General features: G+C 43.7%; 1 protein-coding gene across 5 annotated transcripts in view; it reads left to right on the forward strand.

Annotated features, from left to right (window-relative positions):
• The window catches only part of Ldlrad4 (low density lipoprotein receptor class A domain containing 4), a 313,809-nt gene that overhangs the window by 120,571 nt on the left and 172,276 nt on the right, over nt 1–20,962 (forward strand). The gene's annotated exons all lie outside the window — the stretch shown is intronic.

Genomic DNA, 20,962 nt, shown 5'->3' on the forward strand with positions numbered 1-20,962 from the left:
AGTCACTTTGGCTAATGCTAGAACCATGGCTGTGGAGATACTTTTGATTTTGAGTTCTGGCTCTTTAATTTAATTTGGGAAACAACTTTGTCTTCTGGACCTATGGCTTCTTGTTTGTTGGGAACAGTATGGAACCTAGGGAAAATGATTTTATGTAAAAAGAACCTTATGGAATCCAGGAAAAATATTTATGTAAAAAGAGCCATTTTTGGGTTTTGCTTGTTTTACTTAAAAGAGAAGATAATAGAAGTAGGAAAAGTGAACTGTGTTGATGTCTTATGAATCTTGAACTGTTGGCTTTTCCAGTTTTGTAGCGAGAGTGGGTCAGGATGTTGGAGTCTCTGGACAATGGAGTCGATGGTAGGAATTGAGAGCCACAGGGGCATTCGGTAGACTCTTTCCTCGCTCAGTTCCTTCTCATGTCTCTGTTAATGAAGGTGCCCTAGGCCCCCGCCGTACTGCTCTTGGGAAGACTAAGGACGTTGGCATGAGATGTGGAGTCAGAGTTCTGTTGTGGAGTTAGGTGACCAGGTCCAGCCCTGACCGCTCCTCATCCTCACTGAGGGAGCATGGGTCAACTCTGAAGGTCTCAGCACCATGGCTGTCACCTGGGGGGCCCGATCTCATACATTTCTGTCTAGAGCTGTGATGGGGAAGGTTATCCTCAAATGATCATGGCTTAAAGATATTTAAACATAGACTCAGAAGACAGGACAAAGCCAAGCTCTCTAGAATCGTCTTTAGATGTCTTGGGCTGTAATCTCCACCTTCTAATAATTGCTTAACCCATGCCCCTCTGGTTGTTTAGGTTAAAAAAACCTGCTTACTCATGGAAGTCATACTCCCTTCCGTGTGGAGGGTAGTGACTTTGAAGCATCTCTGTGAAGTGGTCAGATGTCACTTAGCTTCCTTGATATCCAGAAGGCAACTAAGGATGAGAGCCGGGTAGAGATGCATGTCAAATGGCTCTTAAAAGCAGTCTGAGAAGAGAGGACCAGAATAGAAAAGGCAAAGGATGTGGGACAAGATAAACTTGAGGAGGAGGAACCCTGGGCTCATCACACCAGCCTAGTCCCAGACAGGAACATCCCAGTGATGTTAACCCTGACATCGCTGCTCCCAAGGATCTGACTAGTTCCTGTACATGTTATTTTCTCCCTGATTCCGGAGGCTGCATCCATACTTGCCTTGCCATCCGGTTCATTGTGGTTTCTACTTGATGGTACCCAATCCTCCTGCCCCTTCACCCCAAGGGGAAAAAAGAAAAAGACAGGCCAACGTGTGGCTTTCTATGAAGTAACAGGCAGCTCCACATTCTGCTTGGAGCATCCCTGCTAGGTACCATAGCTAGGGCTTTTCAGACATTAAAGCCCAAGGAAAGGATAGCTGTTCCTGTAATTACCAACTGTATCTGCTCCTCGCAGCTCCCTCCGCCCACCCTGTGCTTGCTGGGGGTGGGAGGTGCTACTCTCAGGCACCTCCTCCCCGGCTCACATTTTCTTATCTCATACTTTTCTCCAGAGCTCTAATTCTTTGTCGTCCTTTTATCTGTTCCTTGTGTCAGCCTGCTTCAGTAACAGTCATGCGAGCAAGGGCAGTGTTGGTGGCAAAGGGGATGACTGTGGCTAATATGTCTGAGAGCTCAGCAAGCTGGGCCCTGAGTGTCTCACCTGCTTCCTTTCTCTCTTCTTTTTCTCTCCTCTACTAATCTTACAGCACCTCTGAGGCCAGTACTGTCATGCCGGTGTTGCTGGGCCATGGAGAACGGTCGGTAGAGCCCAGAGTTGGAAGTGCCAGTGGCCTTCTTTTTAGTTTTCCTTCCAGTGTCCTCCTCTATTGCTCTACCTTACTCGAACACAGTTAGTGCTTGCTTAGTTAAGCGTGTGTGTGTGTGTGTGTGTGTGCGCACACACACACACACACATACATGCACACACAATGCCATGGTGCACATGTAGGGACCAGAGGGGAGTCAGTTCTTACTCTCTCTCATATGTGACCTGGGGGTGGACTCAGGTCATCAGACTTGGTGGCAAACGCCTTTACTTACTAAATCATTTTGCAGCTTTCAGTGTCCTGTTCACGTCTAGCTATATATTGGATTCAGTCAGGGAACCATACAGCGACCTGGATTTTGCCCTCAGAGATCAGAATTTGGTCAGACTCCGCATCAGCTAAATCTGCCAAATCAGGACCTACCTTTATTCTAACAACACCACTGATTTTTGTGTCCATAAAAGCCTTGAAGTGCAGAATGCCAGGATCATAGAATGGTGTTTCAGGAGAGACCAAAGATGGGCTGGGAGACTGTTTCAAATGAAGGTGTGCTGTTTGCGCCTTCCTTAACTAACCATCTCATTATGAGATGCTATTGGGTGCCCGGTACTATTGTATGCATTCAGGACGATGGCTTGTAGCCTCCCCACGTTTCTAGGAAGTGACTAGTGAGACAAACCAAGGACGGGTAAATACTTGGCGCTGGTGGTTAATCCCAATTGTCAACTGACGAGGTCTAGAGTCACCTGGGAGATGGCTTCTGGAGATGCCTGTGGGAGGCTATGCTGATTGAGGTGACTCATAAGGTGGGCAGTGGGCGGCACCTTTCCCTGGGCTAAGATCCAGCAGTGTATATAGGGGAGCTGAGTGCAAGCCTTCATCACTCTCTGCTGCTTGACTGTGGCTGTTGTGTGACCGGCTGTCCCACGCTTCTGCTGTTGTGACCCCCCTGTCACAGTGGGTTGTAATTCAAATGTCTGAGCCACAACTAACCCATTCTCCCTTAAGTTGCCTTTGTCAGGGTGTTTTATTGAGTACTAGGAAAATTAGCTAAGAAACTGGGCTAGCCTGCCTGGGGTTCCCATAGCCTTGACTCATTAGCTTAGCTCCTGTCCCCGCTCCTCTTCGTGTCACTTGTCACAGTTTCTATGATGTGGGATGGAAAAGATAAGCAACTGGATGGAGCTGTTGACCTCGATGGTGAAAGACAGATATTGCTGACTTCTTAGTTGCTTTTTGTTCTTTTCATTTTCATCCCACGTGCTCTTGAAGTAAAGATGGGAGCGAGTTTGCTAATTGTCCGGGCTAAGAGGAGAGAATGTTGCTTTGTGAGTTCTCAGTGGTGCTCTACTCAAGCATTTGTCCTTAGCTTTAACTCTTGCTTGGGGACAAGGAAAAAAAATCACTATGCCATTGACTATACCTCAGCTTAAAAGAATCTGTCCCATAATCACGTAGGAAGCGATTTTGTTTGGAGGCCGAGGCTCAGGAGACTGCAGTCTGGCTGTGGGAAGAGCAGGTGGCCTCTGAGGCTATGTTTGCATGGGAAGGCCATCGCTTGAAGTCTGTGACATTGAAGGTAGTGAAAACTTGGGAGCCCTTTCCCCTTCCCTCACCATGTGGTTAGAAGTCTGCTCTTCCATCCTTTGCTCAGAGTGAGTGTAACTCTACCCCTAGGTGAAGATCATCTTTCCAGCGGGGTTTTCTTGGGCTAATCTATGTATACAGGAATTGATAGATTGTTTTTGATGTTCTCAGAACATATTGAAAAATGATCTTAGTTGCTTAGGTGATAATTTGTAGAAAAAAAAATCCAAAACCTTTGCTTTGTAAGTAATATCTGCTCATTGTAAGAAGATTTGGAAAGCGTAGACAAGTCAAAAGAAGTAAATGAGTTACAAATTCATGGCCGTCCTGTACAAACTTTCTCTGTTAGCATCTGACTTAAATCCTTTCAATCTTTCCCCTGTGCGAAATTCCTCATCCAGACCTGTGTTCATAATGCATGTTCAATTGTAGAAGTGGATCATTCGCTTTTTGTATTACAGTATGAACATTTTTTTTATAAATATGGCTTTAAATTACTGTATAATATCCTTTTATACACTTGACTTTTAAAATCACTTTCTGGTCGTTGAATATGCACTTTTCATCTTGATGAATACCTTCGTGCATAAAAGCCCTTCTGCAGGCTTGATTATTTCTGTAGGATAAGCCCCCAGAACAGAATTAACGGTCTGAAGTAGTGAAATTTATTAAAGCTTATGATTCAATTTCCCGAGAGCCTTGGTTAATCCTTCCTTTTAAGGCTATGCTAACATCAGTTCCTTTGACTTGCCAGTTGCTGCTTGTTCACAACCAGTGTTAGTGGGTTGCTTCCCAGCATTCAGCTGAGATGGCAGAAACCCTTGTCCACCTCCCACAGGCATACAAGAGACTCTGGTACACGCTGCGCCACAGGCAGGCCGAAGGCACCGTGTGAGGTTCATCACCTCCATGTTAAGTAATGTAGGGTAGTTAAAAACTTAGGTGGTCTTAAGTATACTGTTTTTATTCTTCCACAGAGCTTTTATTCCCAGCATGTTGAGGCAATTTTGTAATGATGAAGATATGTACACTGCCGGAAGATAAGACGCTGTGGCATAACAAAGACCTGGTATCTCATGCCTGAGGGAAATAAGAATTTTAGACACTGTCAGTCAGCCTCCATCCTTAGACCTCCTGCTACATTTAGGAAGGGCCTGAAGCTTATACTTCAGAGTGACTTGGTGAGCATCCGCCAAGGTTAAGAATGTGTGTCTTCGCTGTCTCTGATACCACACTTAGATACCTCAAGTTTCTACAAAATTCTTACAGGCTTAAGCAGACCATTTCCATGACAGGAGGAAACCCGTTTAACCTTGGAGAGATATGCCAGAGTGTCCGATTTCTATAGAATTTGTAGCAAGCCTCTCTTATGTTTATTTTACCCATGAGGAGGATAAGAGTCAATTAATTGCCTTCAGATATCTAAAAAGAAAAGTTCTTTATGGGTGCTGGTGGACGTATGTTCTTAGCTACTGAAGAGTAAAAGGGAAGAAGCCTTAAACTGAGTAGTTGGGATGCTTTCTTTCTCCTATTGGTTTTGCAAGTGGATTTTGGTCTTCCTGGAGATGTGGCTAGTGTGTGCATGCACACACAGGAAGGATGCTGTTCTGAAGGATCTGAAGGGCCTTCTGCCTAACCCAGATCTGCAACTTCTAGTTCTCTGCTGTAGTCTTCAAGGTCATGCCCTTGGAATGACCCATAGATGACTTCAGCCCACACTCCCCAAAGTTTCCTAGAGTGTTTCTTTTAAAAGATCCTATAAATCGCCTTTCAGTAGGAGCAAGAGAAGAATCATGAACAAAATCTTGGGAAAAGATCTTTAAACCATGCCCTGGTTGCCAAGCAGATCATGAGCCTTCTTAGTGCCCGAAGGGGAAGGGACCATTTGTTCCATGTCCCCTGGAAGTTGGCAGGCTTACCAGCGTCTGCCAGCCCTAAGGGACAGAGTAGTCTCTACTTCTGTTCTGTCTGAATTATCAGAAACTCCCGGCGAGTGTGTGCCTTAACTTGGAGATAAAGACTTTTATGTGTCTACCTTTATTCTTAATCTGGTTACTCTTGTTGTTTTGGATTTAGAGTTCACAGAGCTTGAGACAAAAATGAACTATAGTGATGATGGCTGCATAGCAGTGTGAGTGTAGTTAATGTCACAGTTTACCAAAAAAGAGTATTAAAATAGTTCATTTTGTGTGGTTGAAAGACTACATCTTATGTTACACAGTAAAAGTGGTTTTGTAAGCAAACACACTATCACCACCACCCGCGCCCCAAATCAAACCAGTACTGTTGAACTTATTTTGATAGAGATAAGATTTTAACCTGGTTCTTAACTGAGTAAGGAAGGGGAGTGAGAAGGCAGAAACAATCATGTGCCAGAAGAACAAAAGTCTTTAAACTTTGTGGGATGTTCGGAAGAAAATGGTAGTTTCTCCCATCAATTTGCTTTGCCACTGAACCAACTCTCCTGTCCTGCTTTGGCGCCCACTGTGAAGAGAGGTGATTATTTGTTGCTGATCTGGTCTGTGTCTGTCACTGAGCTTATCCCAAGTCCCTCGGGTGACAGTCCACTTTCTACTGCATAAGGTTCGCTTCCCTGTAGAGTATCATCCATCAGGGTCCTTTCAGCATTGCAGATTGCTCACACAGGGACAGCTTCCTCTGTTCCATACTGTTTTTTTTTCTTTTCTTTTGGGTGCGGGTAGAATGGTTGTGTCCTTTTGTAATGTATTCTGGTCACTGTCTCCCCTCCCTCATCTCCTCCTGAATCCTCTGCACCTTCCTACCTGTCTGATTGCATGCCTTCTTTCCCTCTTTAGGAAATGAATAGGCAAAAAAACAAAAACAAAAACAAAAAAACCCAACCAAACCAGAGTAAAACAAAACAAGTAAATTGAAAAAAAAAAAACAACAAAGAAAAGCATGAGAAATACTTACATAAGCGCATATACACATAAACGCAAACATATACAAATATAAAACCCATAAAACATAAAATTGGAATCTATAATATATAAGCCAAAGATATATAAGGTAAAAAATGGCCAAACAAAGCATTATGAGACCAAAACATCTCCAAAAATACCATTGAATTGGTTTTGTGTTGGTCATCTACTGCTGGGCATACCAGCCTGCCCTTAGGTGTAGTTTTCATCTCCGGGAGACCCCATTGTAGAACGCTGATTTTTCTTCCACTTGGTTGTCAATTGGAGACAGCTTCTGGGTTAGGGATGGTGGTTGGTTACTCCCATAACTTTTGTGCCCTTCTCCTCTGGTAGCACACAGATCATGAACAGTCGTCAGCAAGGGTAAACGCTCAACGTCTCGGTGTTCACTGAGATATGTAGGTATTGTTTTCAGCCAAGTGTCCGGGCCTCCTCCACTGGTGTAGATGGGCATCCTAGGTGACTTCTTAACTTGCCTGCCTAGAATCTGTTTTTTTTTTTTTCCCTTGGGAAAAGTGGGAGTGGAGCTAGAGGTATTGAAACTGAATTTAAGCCAAGGGTTTTTAGTGGTTTGTTGTTTCTAACCTCTCTGCATGTGCTTCTGTGTTCTGCCAGCCCAAGCTGTGTTTGGTTCATCAGGGTTGCGTCTGCTCCAGCTTTATTCCCAGGCACCCTTTTGCTTCTGGGACCTTTTAGTCAATGGCTCCCCTGACCTGTGGATGGTTATGGAAGTTTTCAGAGCAAAGTGTCTGACCTTCCTGGGTCTCCACTCCTAGTTTGGAGCATATGAAAGTCTTGGCGTGTTGGTTGAGGTCGTGGTTCCTGGACATGATAGATCAGAGTAATTGTGGTCAGATCCCCAACTAGGTGTAGAGCAGAAGGACAGACCAACAGTGCTGAATCACTCTCACCTTTACTGACATGCCGTGACGCTGAAAGGATCACTGTGGGAGTGGTTGCCCTTTAAGGAGTGGGGATTTTCAGCAGCACGATCAACATGAGGTGTAAAGGTCAGGCAGTTGGGGGCTAGGGCTAGCTTTTTGTGTGGCAAATATTTATCTTTTAATCTACCTATAAGACTGGTTTTGTCCATTTACTCAAGACCATGATAAAAAACCAGTGATGGTTGTCATTATGGAGTTGTGCCCAGCAATGAACTGGATTTTTGACTCCTTTAAGGGATCTCATTTTAAGAAGTTGGCCTTTCCCCACGGAACAGGCCTTTCTCTTGCTTCCTCCACCACAACACATATACCTCTTAGCATTTTTTTTTTTTTGCAAGAGCCATCTAAAACATTGATACTGAAATTGGCTATGTTCTAAGATGTGAATGTGTCCTAAGATGTTCTGTATGTTTTTAGCTAGAGGGAGAAAGGACGGTGGTGTGTTTACACATCTGTAGCATTAGTCAGATTTCCTGGGTTCGAATCACGGCTCTGCCACTGAGTCTGTGTCATATTGGGTGAAAAGCAACAATTCTCTGTGTCTCACTTTCCTCACTGAGGGAAACTGATCGCATCACTTACAGGGCTAAGGAGGGGAACATTCCTTGACTGCAGATGCGTCAAGCAGTTAGAACTGTGTATGAGACATATATAGTAAGTAGGCCATAGCTAGTCTTATTCAGGGACATTGTTGCTACGGAAAGCATGGCTTTAGGGCCTCAAGAGACTGTTGGCTATAGACTCACATTATTGACAGCGGCAAACTTGCCATCTCTGAGAACTTTAGCAGCTCTGCAAATGGCAGCATATTTGCTGGTGAGATCGGAGACACTTCCCAGAGAACTGCCCCTGTTGATAAAGAGACTTTCAGCGCTGGCAGCACCGGAAGTTATGATATATGCTCATGTGAACGTATACTTTGTAGTTAATTTGCTAAATCACTATAACAAAATAAGTTTCTGATTCTTGTATATATCTTTAAAGTCAACTAATGTCTCTATGCAATGGATTGTTCTGAATGGAGGGATGTATGATTTCACCCCACAGACTTTATTACATATATATCACTTAGATACAATTTATTTTTGGTACATTCTGTAGCAATGCAGAAATGTAATTCCCATTACATATGCCCATAAATGGTTTATGTATTGTCTTTTTCGTGCTGTCTCCCCGTCCTCTTGTCTTATGGGTTTCAGAAGTGCTTTTGAGCCTGGAGGTCATCGACCTTGGTCCTCTTGTTGATTTTCATTGTCTTTTCTACTAGCCCAAGAGTGTCAGCCTTCTGAATGAGGAATTGTCTTTAGTAACTTAAAAATGCCAGGTGTGTGGTGAGGGGCTGAAAATGACTTTCAAAACAGGAAAACATGTCATCTAGTAGTTTATCTTGATGACAAGGTTCTTTGGGGTTATATCATTATCATCTATACTTGTTTTAGTGTATGTGGGGAAAGAGGGATTAGTTTTGTATGTATAAGTGCTTTGGAAGCATTTGATGTACTTTCTGATGTCCTGTAAGATCCCAGATACATGAAAGAATTTCTGTTTTTGGCAGGAATTCAGACCGGGGTTATACATGTTTGTGAGTTTATTGGCGTCAAGAACACATATATGTATGGTCTTTCTCTTCTTACACATTCTCTGAAAACACTTGGGGATAGGATGAGGCCTTGTTTTTTTACTGTAAGGATGAATGGACAGGGTTTATCTAGTGGTTAACAAGTCCACGTTTAGATTTATTTATTTGACAAGTATGTATTGAGCCCTTGCTGTATACGAGGCACTGCAGTCAGGATTGTGGTATATGATGAATAAGACAGAGCCAGGTCTCATTCACATTCATAGAATTTACATGGTGGCTGGGGAAACAGATAATAGAGACCTTGACCCAAAGCTCGTGGGGTGGTGGCTTTGTCACAGTGTGGTGATGATTGCTACTTAACAAGAGGGTGTGGCAAGGTCTCTGCAAGGTCCATCCAGTGTGGAAGAGACAATGAGAAAGCTGGGTTTGAAGTGAGATGGGGTTTCAGAAACTACATGACAGTCATCCATATGGTCACATGCTCAGAGGCAGGCTGGACACTTGGATAATCGCTTAACTCCCTCTCGCCCCACCAAGAGAGAGAATCCATAAATTTTAGCAAGCAGTGTATGTATTAAATATAGCGTACTATATCTTTTCCTTGAATCATTGCTTTGTGAAAACTGTTCACTTCTCAAACACTGGCTCCACTAAAAGACCTTATATATTCAAGTCACTCCAGTGTCTATATTTTCTGGCACTCTGTAAGCACATGGCTGAAACACATTGGTAGAAGTTACAGGAGAGACGGGCAGAGCCTGGCTCAGCAAATTCTCCCTGTTACTCATTGAGAACTGAGAGCCAGTCCAGCAGAGCTGCTTCTTGATCCTGGAGGGCCCGGATTTCTTTGCAGCAGAATTGAAGGACACGGAAGAAACAACAGCTACCACGATCACACTTTCCACGTTGTATTTGGGAGCATCCTTGTGGAGGATGGCACCTGCTCTCCGCCCTGGTCCTCTTGTCTGAACCTGGACCAATCTCACCTCCTCCAGGCCATTTCTAATTGTGCATTCCTTTCAATTTCTCTTGCTTCCAGCAGATAACACTGCTGCCAGTTTACATCAGAGTCACAAACGCAGTTTCCAAGGGGAATTGGTCTTCATCAGGGGACAACAGCCTAGTGATATTGCAGTGGCAACGAACGGTGGCTCTTTGCCAAGGCGGTTTTCAGTCTTGACATCGTGTGTTACTTCTCACTTAGAATGAGAACATATGACACACTTTTCATCATATTTTCAGCAAGAAACACTGCTTTTCAAAAAGATGTGAATGGGAAAATGTGCTTTTCTCCCTCCTGTTTTTCCTTCTCTTGAGGCTCTTGACCATCGGGACCCCCTTGGAATATGTATCCAAGTTACATGCAAATCATGACTTAAACATAAAGAATATATGACCACACAAGGAAGGAAAGATAGAAACTAACAAGTTCATGGCCATCTCCTTAAATATAATATTATCCCAATAATTTCATCTCTGCCACAAAGCTTTCTTTTCTGTCTCATATGTCTGTGCTTTGGCCACAGAAGGTAATCTGAATGAGGGGAAGCTCTTCTTCTCATTTGTATGTTAGACATGAGCATTTTGACCATTCCAAGCATCTCCCTTGCCAATAAGTTTTAACCCACAAAGCCCTTTGTGCTGCCTTGGACTGATATGAAAGGTGTGTGGATGATGTTGTTGGTGCAAGTCCTGAAAGGCTCCTGGATGCTCTCTGGGCTGTCTCTCTTTTTCAGCTCTCTACCAAAGACAGTTCTCATTGTGAGAGACAATTTCTTCCTAATCTGTTTTCTTTAGATTGAGTACAGAATTTCTGTTGGTTCTTGCTATGTGACTTTTAGAAGTACCAATTTTATGTATATTTATGACTGATAAAATCTACCTGTAGCTTTGTATCGAATTTTGGTGTGTGTCTCACAGAATTATAAGGCTTGGTGGAAGGTAGCTTCATGATAGAGCATTTGCCTAGCATGCATGAGTGAGACCTGTATTCAAGCCCCTATGTCTCCTCAGTGCCGAAGGACTAGGAATTCTGGTTTATGCTGTTGTCGTTGTTTGTTTTAATGGCAGTGACCCGTGAATGAGAAGCCAAGAGTCCTATGTATTAAAAAATGACATGAATGATTCTAGCTGGGCATTCCTTTGTAGAGTGTATGGTGTCGTGCAGACCCACTAAAGGGAGACGAGTGTCCTCTTTGCCCTTGGGCTTCAATAGCATATGTTTCAGTATAACTGGAGACAATAACTTCACCTTCGTACTAAACCTGCTTACTCTAGAATTCCCAGACACGTTTAATCATTCTGTCTGCCACTGAAAGCAGAGACTACTAGTGTGTGTTGGGGTGGGGCCAGGGCTCTGGAATCTTGACAGAGTGGGAGGCAGACCGAGTCATGCAAGGTACAGTTTCTCATGATGCAGGTGGGGGCTGACTCATAGCTGGATACACCTTATTACCAGTGTTGGGGATTTCAGCATGCTGGTTCTGTTGGGCACTGGGTGAGAAGACTTGGAAGGAATTACTGAGAAGCTTCTCTCCACTTCCAGGATGAGGCGTGTGCCCTCCGGATCACGACTATGTAGGACAATCCAGTTGTTAGAGTGCGAAGGTTGGGAATGTGGCAAACGAAAGTGAATTTGAGTCCTTGACCTCTGGACACCAGACACTGATCCAGCAATAAAATGAAATGGCTGTTTATAGCAGCAATCTCAGACCAGGACTGTAGGCCTTGACTCTTTGAAGATCTCTATAAATTTAACATGATAGCCTCATATGCTGTACATTAATGGAAGAGGCGAAGAACATGGCAACATAGTGATGTTGATTTTAAGATTTTCTTTTGATCGGTTTTACTTTGTGCTATGTTTTGGACAACCCAAGAATTAGTGTTGAAGAGGACACATGCTCTGTTTCCCCTCAGTGTCTCCTGCTTAACTCAGCATAGATGATCTGAACAAAACCCCAGAGAATCTCTGGTTTCTGTTCTTATAAGAGTCACATAAATATAGTATCTCATGGGAAAATAGAATCTCCCTCGATTCACTGAGAGTGTGTGATTATCTGGGATAAACTTGACCCAGTGATACATTATACCTCCAGTGCTGAGCTGTGGTTGGATGCAAATATGAACAAGACAAGGTATTGTCTCTCAGTTCATTACTTACATTAATGACTTTGTAAATTTAGCCCACAATCCTCCAGGGTACCAGCACCTGCTTGAGCTATACCAACACAAGTTCTGACCTTCCTTTGGAGTAAATGAACATCTGTAGCTCAAAGAGCCACTGCCCAAGAATACAAAGAACATAAATAAATCATTCGATCTCCTTCCTATATATCAATAATCAACATGCTGCCAAAATCAATTAGAAAACGACTCCAATTACATTGCCTCCCTAAAAAAGAAAAGAAGCTTGACCGACGAATAAATCTAACCCAGAAGCTGAAAGAGGCTTGTAGTGAAAATACTGAAGAAATAAAAAGATTTCTGTGCTCACGTGCTCTAAGAATTAATGTTGTGAAAATGGTTATATTATCAAAAGCAATCTGAGGATTCCATACAGTCCCCATCAAAATCCCAGTGTCATTTTTTTTTTTTTTGGTTTTTCGAGACAGGGTTTCTCTGTGGTTTTGGAGCCTGTCCTGGAACTAGCTCTCATAGACCAGGCTGGTCTCGAACTCACAGAGATCCGCCTGCCTCTGCCTCCCGAGTGCTGGGATTAAAGGCGTGCGCCACCACCGCCCGGCTCCCAGTGTCATTTTTAACAGAAACAGAAAAAAAAATCCTAAAATTTATATGGAAACAGAAAAGAGCCCAGATAGCAAAAACACCCCTGAGCAAAAAGAATATGCTATAGGTGTCACCATAAGCTACTACAGAGCTGTAGGGGGAAAACACATCACAGGGCTAGGGAGATGGCTTGATTGGGAAAAGTGCTTGCCTTGCAAGCATAAAGACATGAGTACATCTGCCTAGTACCCATGTAAGAAGCTTTTGTGGCACTGCATGCTGCCACTGAAGAGGTAGAGACAGGAAGGTCACTGAGCCTTGTGGGCCAGCTAGTCTGGCTGAATCCGTGAGCTCCAGGGTCAGTGAGAGACCCTGCCTCAAAACCCAAGGTGGAAAGGAACTGAAGAAAACAATCCTGGCCTCTATATGTGTATGTACATCCATGCACAGCACACACAGCGTGGCACCAGCACAAACATAGACCTCTGTAGGTCAATGCAGTAGAATAGGTGGCATACATATAAACACACATTTTGAAGTCTTGCGATTGTTGACAAAGATGCCAAAATATACATCAGAGAAAAGGCTGCCTCATTATGGCATCGAGAAACTGGATATTCACACATAGAAGGAAGATAAGATACCCATCTTTCACTGTGCAAAATCAATCCAAATAGATCAAAGACCTTAATGTAAGGTTCAGAACTCTGAAACTGTCGTAGAAAGAAGCAGAAAATACTTGGCGGAATAGACGCAGGCAAGGACTTTCTTAATGGGACTTCGGTTGCTTGGGAAACCATGCTGACAATGAACAGATGGGACCTCATGAAATTTAAATGTTTCTGCTTACCAAAGAAATAGTTGATTGAATGAAGAGATGACATAGAGAATGGTAGAAAACAGTTATTAGATATACATCTGATAGAGGGTTAATATCTAGAATACACAAAGAACTCAAAAATCTCAGCAAGAAATTAAACACCCAATCAATAAATTGAAATAAAAGTGAACAGCTGCTTAGGCAAATGGTAGGTGGCACCTGGTCAGCTTCCCATGCAAACAGTGCACGTGTTGAGAGGGTGGTGGACTTGCCTTGGTTGTCCACCTGCCTGTCTGTGCTTCACAGACCTTTTCATAGCCCTTGTAACTTCTAATCATGTGGTTGTAGACAGGGACCCCAATACCTCCTAGAAGATAGGGGTTCAATAAATATTGATTAAATAGTTGAGTGAACTTTTAAGGGGTGATTTGGCAGTGTTCATAAACCCTTGGATAGTGGTTATTTTCTGTTCTTGTGTTTGAATTTAAGGGTTGTCCACCATAATCTCTTTCTTTCTTTATTGGTCATCTTGGTCTTCCCCAGTGTACTGAGGGGAGGGGAGAAATTTTAAGTTATGAGCAGGTAGCCATATAGGTGTTTCTCCTCTGGGAAGACAAATTCATATCCTTGGCCCTGTTTCAACAAGGGATCTGGGCCTCTCCATTGGTTAATGAGAGGATCTATCCACCTAACCTTTAGGCAGGGCCTTGTTGGTAGGGATTCCCAATGTTTCTGGAATCTATTTTGTTCATTTGATTTTTGAAAATTTAAAATATTGATGATTAATAATGCCCAAACTTGGGTGTCCAGGGTCCCCAGAAATCCCTCCAGGGCAAGGCTCAATTGAAAACAATGTCTGGCTGTTCATTCTAAATACTTAAGTTTGAATAGAGTTATTACTTTAGAGGGATCTTTTCCATAATGTTGGAGGAACATGTCCCTGATTTTTATGATCTTATCAGCTATTTGATCGACTAGAGAGTACTCTCTGGGAGTGTCCCCCAGGGTGGTGTGTACCCATTCTAGTGGTTGTGACTGCTGAACAATGGCAGCCAGCATGCTCTTTTTTCCCTAATAATATCCAGCCTTGGATTGGAATGTTAGGATTATATCTCGTCAAAGAAGCCTGATGGAGCTCATTGAGGAATTCAGTGAGTCCCTGACCACCCTCAGGGGGCAAGGAAATAATCTCAGAAGATCATGTAACACATCTAGTCTCCAAGTCTTTAAAGACAACCAGGGCCTTACCCAATTCATTTACCCCAGCATCTTTTATAACCCTGATAAAGTGAGAGAGGCTCAGGCAGGATTAATTGGGGCCCATTCACTTTGGCTTGAGTGAGTGTTAATTGGGATCCCAATATATGAAATGGAGGTATATTTTGTATTTTGTTTGGGGCTATTTTAAAGTCATGTTGCTGGAGGACATCAACAATAGTAGTTACCCAGGGAGCTAGCACTGATTCCTCCAAATGCCCAATTATTAGATCACCCATATAAACATATAGAAGGGTATTATTTTTGTCAAAATAAGGAGAGAGAGGATACTTTACAAATATTGTTGACCAAAGACCAGACTATAAGCCATCCCTTGGGGGAGAATAGTCCATTTGTATCTCTCGTCAGGTTGTTAACTGTAGAAATGGAAAAGGTGAACTTTTTGCAATCTTTCTCATGAAGAGAATTGAGAAGAAGCAGTCCTTTAGATCGATTACAGTGAGGTGAAACTGGGAGGGGATTGCTGGGACCCAAGGTAAGCCCCTTAAAGGGGCCTTACTAGCTCCATATGGGCATTGATTACGTGTAGGTCCTGTAACACTTTCCAGGTCCCATTATGCTTGTGTATCACAAACACAGGCTGTTCCAGGGGCTCATCAAGGGCCTTCTCTGTCTTTCTTTAAGCAGATTTCTGGTGATTTCCTTGAGCATCTTAAGTTTAAGTTCAGGAAATGGCCACTGCTCTACCCATACCCACTTACCAGGTGCCCACCTAATGGGGAGGATCCTGGGGGCAGTGGCCTCTACTTTTGGGGGTGAATCCAGGTACGGGGATCTGCCTGATGACATGTTGCTCAGTTTTATCATAAAAGGCTAGGTGGTCAGTGGTAATAACAGCATCCGTTTGTCCTAACAAATCTTGTCCCAGGAGGTTTCCAGACAACCCTGGGAGGATCAGAGGCCTGAACTTTGCTTTTCTCTGTTCAGCCCCACCCAAGTTATGGGACTGGCCATTTCTTGAGACATAGACCTTCCCTCAACCTCCGTGATAGGCGGCCCAGTTATGAGATTCCAGCTGGTCGGGACCGCTTCCTTTCTGAGGACCATCCTGTCAGCTCCCATGTCTATCAGGCAGTGGAATCTTTGTACCCCAAGGGTCATAGTCATATTGGGTTGGAACCCCTCTACCATTGGAATGGTCCAGTTAACTGAAGGTGCATCTTTACTTCCTTTGGTTAAGGGGGCTGGAAGGCACCCCCCCCCATCTAGTTTAAAGGTTGATTTGTGATGGGTTTCCCATTTATATCAAATTTGGAGAAGCATTCTGAACCCCAGTGGGGTACCCCTTGTGGCAGCGAGGGCAGGGAAATGGAGGGGGTCCCTTTTGTACCTGGGTCTTATTGCCCTTTTGTGGGCAATCCCTCTTAAAATTAACCAGCTGACCACATAAGAAACATTTCCCAGGTGTTTGCTTTTGATGTCCAGTCATCAGGGCTTGAGTAATAGAAGAGGCTAGAGTTGGGTCTGGGTCTGAAGAGTCGCCCCAAGAGTCTGGTTGGTATGGGACTGGGTCCTGACATTCTGTGATGCCACAACCCATTGACTCATGGACCCTTCCCTAAGGCCAGCACAAGCCATCCTAGTATCTTGGTTCATACATATATAAGCTTTAGCTTATATATAAGTGACATCCTGTGACATGGGGGTGCCTCCAGCCAATGAGAGGCCGCCAAGCCCTCCCTCTGGCTGGAGGGGTATCTACCCAGTTTTTGCTGTCTCTTCCTCACTCAAACTCGAGCCAGGCTTTTCTCTGTCCTACAGGCCTTGAAGTACTCAAGCCAGGCCTTTTTTTTGTCCTATAGGCCTCGAGGTACAGGCCCTGAGATAATTTTGGCCCAATAGCTTGTCTTCATAGTACACATGGGGCCATGCCTCATGCCGCGAGTAAGTGGGAAGCGCATAGGTGGTGCGGTGGTGGCGGCAGGGCTACTCATGCCTCTTCTCAGAGGATGGGAAGTCATGTGAGGTCACTGTAGGGAATGTGTGTAGATTCTTGATTGCCCTCTAGGGATCTGTCCTTGAACATAGATGGATATGTATCATATCGTTTGTGGTCATCCTGCCTATAGATTATTAAATAACTGTCTCTTGTTTATTAATACACGTAGGAAGGCTTCAGTTACTGCTAGAGCAAACTACTAGCCCATTATAGCTTATGTGGAATCTTAAACACGTTTAAAGGTCTCTGTGCAACTAGAATTTCATCGTTAGTTTTGGGACATTTGCAATTTTTCCTTAATATGTGTAATGTTCTCTAATGTATCTTTATGATTGTTTGGAAAAGAACAAATGCATGTATGTATCCCAGCGGCTTCGTTCATACTATGATGTCAAAGATGACCTTGATCTAAGCCTTTGTGCCCCAGCCTCTTTGTTGCTTTACTTATAGGTGTGTGATACTGTGGCTGGCTCTACACTGGTTTCACCCTTTCCCTGGTTTTGACTAGAGGCAAAATGATCTTTAAATAAAGTACCTTGGTAAAGACAGAAATATCCTTAATGTAACACTGTCAGATTAACTCACGCATTTTCATAGCCAGCTTCTAAGACTGGGATCATGAAAATCTTACTGTGTTTGGCTAGTGGGGAGTTTTCATCAGGCTTGTGCTGGAAGCTGCACTTCAGATGCATTTGGCTGCTGTGCTGGGCTGTTTTCTGTCAACTCGACACACACTAAAATCATACGAGAGGCGGGAACCTCAAATAGGAAAATGCCTTCGTAAAACTGGGCTGCAGGCAAGCCTGTAGGGCATTTTCTTAGTGATTGATGGGGGAGGACCCAACCCACTGTGGGTGGTACCACTCCTGGGCAGGTGGTCCTGAGTTCTATAAGAAGACAGACTGAGCAAGCTGTGGGGAGCAAGCCAGTAAGCAGCACCCGTCTATGGTCTCTGCATCAGCTCCTGCCTTCAGGTTCCTGCCCTCAGGTTCCTGTGTGAGGTTCTGCCTTCTTGGCTCTTGATGAACTGTTGATGGAACTGTGAATGAAATAAATAAACCTGTTCATCCCCAGGTTGCTTTTGGGCATGGTGTTTCATCACAGCAATGGTAGCTCTAGGACAGCTACTCTTCACTAGTTCAGAAGAAAAACCCCCCTTAGAAGGGAATAGCAGATTTAGGAGGATGAAATCAAAACCTAAGCATTCGGCAGATATATAAGAAACACTTTCCATATTTTTAAATTGTGTATGTCATGACCTTTAAAACTAACATCCACGTCTTAATTGTGTCAAGGACTTGTTGGAAAACTTCATTTGCGCAGGCGGGACTGCTATCCCCATGGATGGTCATCCCCATGGACAGCCATCTCCCAAGCCCCACTTTGGTGCATTCTATTGGGAATCTTATGCGCTGCAATAGTGTCTGGGCATGTGGGCATCCGCACAGGTTTTGGGGCAAGGCCTCTCATAGGTCTGGATAGCGGAGCTGTTTGCTGTTGATATCTAGTTGTGCCATTTTATAACACATTGTGCAGTATCAACAGTGACCTGAATAAGAAAGCAATTATCTTGGCAGTTACTAAGTCAGAAGTTTAGCTTTTGTTCTGGTCCCAAGGGCATTTATTCTAAATACATAACATATGTATTGATTTGTGTGAGGATAAGAATGTGAACCTTTCAGCCGGGCGGTGGTGGTGCACGCCTTTAATCCCAGCACTCAGGAGGCAGAGGCAGGCGGATCTCTGTGAGTTCGAGGCCAGCCTGGTCTACAGGAGCTAGTTCCAGGACAGGCTCTAAAGCTACAAAGAAACCTTGTCTGGAAAAACCAAGGGAAGAAAAAGAATGCAAGCCTTTCTGTATGCACTGCAGAGGAGTAAGCCTGCCAAACTTAGTCATTTCTAATGGGAACACAGAGCATCCTAATATGGGGACCTTCATGAAAGTGTTTTGTCTGATACATGAATCTACACAGGAAGGAGAAAAAGACAGGATCTGAGTAAATTGGTATGGTGGGGATCATGGGAGGGAGAGGAAGAGAGGGGAATGGAAAAAAATGTATAGCCCAATAAAACTAATTAAAAAAAAAAAGAACATGAAGTTGGTTAGGTAGGGAGAGGGGAGGATCTGGAAGAAGTTACGGTAAGGGAAGGGATATGATCAAAATATATGAAAAATTTAAACAAAAATTTTAAATAAAAGTACTTTGTCTGAGTACTTTTGCGTGAAGCCTACAGAGCATGGAGTGGGTTTTAGAATTTTTTTTTTTTTTGACATCTGAGTTCTTCACAGAAGCTAAGCCTTGTGAAAGAACAGTTGAGGTTGGTGTCAGGTTCTGAGTGCCAGAGGAAAGGCTGTTTTTTTTTTTTTTTCATTAGAAATAAGCGGTCAATAGAAAGGGAAAATGGTGAGATACCTGCTCAGCCTTGATACAGGGGAGGGGCTAGGTCCTGCCTCAACTTGGTGTACCAGACTTTGTTGACTCCCCAAGGGAGGTCTACACCGCTCTGAGAAGCAGATGGTGGGGTAAGAAGGGGAGGAGGTGGGGGGGAGGATGGGAGGATGGGAGGAAGGGGGAACTGGGGTTGGTATGTAAAATGGAAAATATATTTTAAAAATAAGAATCAATGACTAATGCTACCCTGTATAAAATGTTACTGTTTCCAGGCTGAAGAGATGGTTCAGTGGTTAGGGTACCACCTGAGGTCCACGGTTTAATCCCAGCACCCACATGGCAAATCACAACTGTCTCTGATTCCAGCCAGGGGATTTGAGGCATATACATACATGCAGGCAAACATATATACTAAAAACAAGCATTTAAAAAATTTGCCTTTTACAGAACTGTTATTGCTCCTTGGACCCCCACCTTAAGTTAAGCAATATGGGTAAGATTTATAGGAACTAAATTATAATAATCAGAGAGAATGAAATATGATCACCAATGACAATGAGATGAGTAAGGTCTTCTCTGAGACCTTCTTCGGCCAGAGTACATTCCAGGTGTTCTATACCTCATGTCCTCATACTGTCTCTCTTCATACTTAAAATATATAGCTTAGAGAGACAACCGGGCTATTATCTATTCTGTGGTTGGAATCATAGTTTAAACTGTGGACCCCTTTTCTCTCCAAGTTGGAGAGTTCGCTCCAAGTTTAGTTTTGGTTGGCTGTGTTTTCTCACAGCAGTAGAAACCCTGAGAGACCATGTGAGAAAACCCAAGCGTTTCTCCTACCCAGCCTTGGCCTCTTCCTAACCTAGCAGAATCCTGAGGTTTCTCTGAGTCTCTTTCTCTAGCTCGCCGGTTTCTGAGCAGAAGTTCTTCTGCCTTTCGTATAGAAAGCATCACTGGCTGCCTTTCACCTCAGCCTTCCTTGCTTTTCCTCCAGGTGTTCTTCTGAGAGCCTCACCCACCCCATTGTTTCCTTAATTGCTGTTTGTAGAATTGAGTGGCCCTCTGCTGATGCCGGGAAATCAGAAATGTAGCTATGCACATGACCCAGCTCGTGTAGGAAAAATTTCTGCAGCCATAGAGAGACAGGCCTGCAGGTACATGGGCGCTGAAGACAGACATGCCGTGCCTCGGCAGGAGGGAGGCACATCTCCACTTGTACTGGTGGTATGACACATGAGCATTTTGAAACATTTTAGATACAGAGCCTTAGGCAACAAGGCAAACAGTTTATTCCAACAGAAGAGCTGACACACACCTTGGTTCTTTTTGTAGACTGAATATCTAAGTCCCTAACTGGTGGAGAAACTCTTTCAACTATTGTTAAAATTTGCTCTGGTTAAGAGATTTCCTGTATACATCTTAAATTTTACTGATTCAATGACAACTTTTGTGTGTGTGAGTGTGCATGTGCGTGTGCATGCACATATACATACAATTTCAAAATTTTAACCTTTATTTTTATCTTATGTTTATGGGTGTTTTGCCTGCATGTATGTCTGTGTGCCATGTGTGTGCAGGGTTCACTGAGGCCAGAAGAAGTCATTGGAGCCCCTGGAACTGGAGTTAGAGATGACTGTGAACTGCACTGTGGATGCTGGGAATTGAACCTGGGTCATCTGGAAGAGCAGCCAGAGCTCTTAACCACAGAGCTCTCTCGCTAGCCCATAATTTCTTTTTATCTTATTATCTATTCACTGATCAAACATATTTTTTTAAATTTATTTATTTATTTATTAAAGATTTCTGCCTCCTCCCTGCCACCGCCTCCCATTTCCCTCCCCCTCCCCCGATCAAGTCCCCATCCCTCATCAGCTCGAAGAGCAATCAGGGTTCCCTGACCTGTGGGAAGTCCAAGGACCACCCACCTCCATCCAGGTCTAGTAAGGTGAGCATCCAAACTGCCTAGGCTCCC

Source organism: Microtus ochrogaster, chromosome 18, assembly GCF_000317375.1.
Source record: "Microtus ochrogaster isolate Prairie Vole_2 chromosome 18, MicOch1.0, whole genome shotgun sequence".
Classification (NCBI taxonomy): domain Eukaryota; kingdom Metazoa; phylum Chordata; class Mammalia; order Rodentia; family Cricetidae; genus Microtus; species Microtus ochrogaster.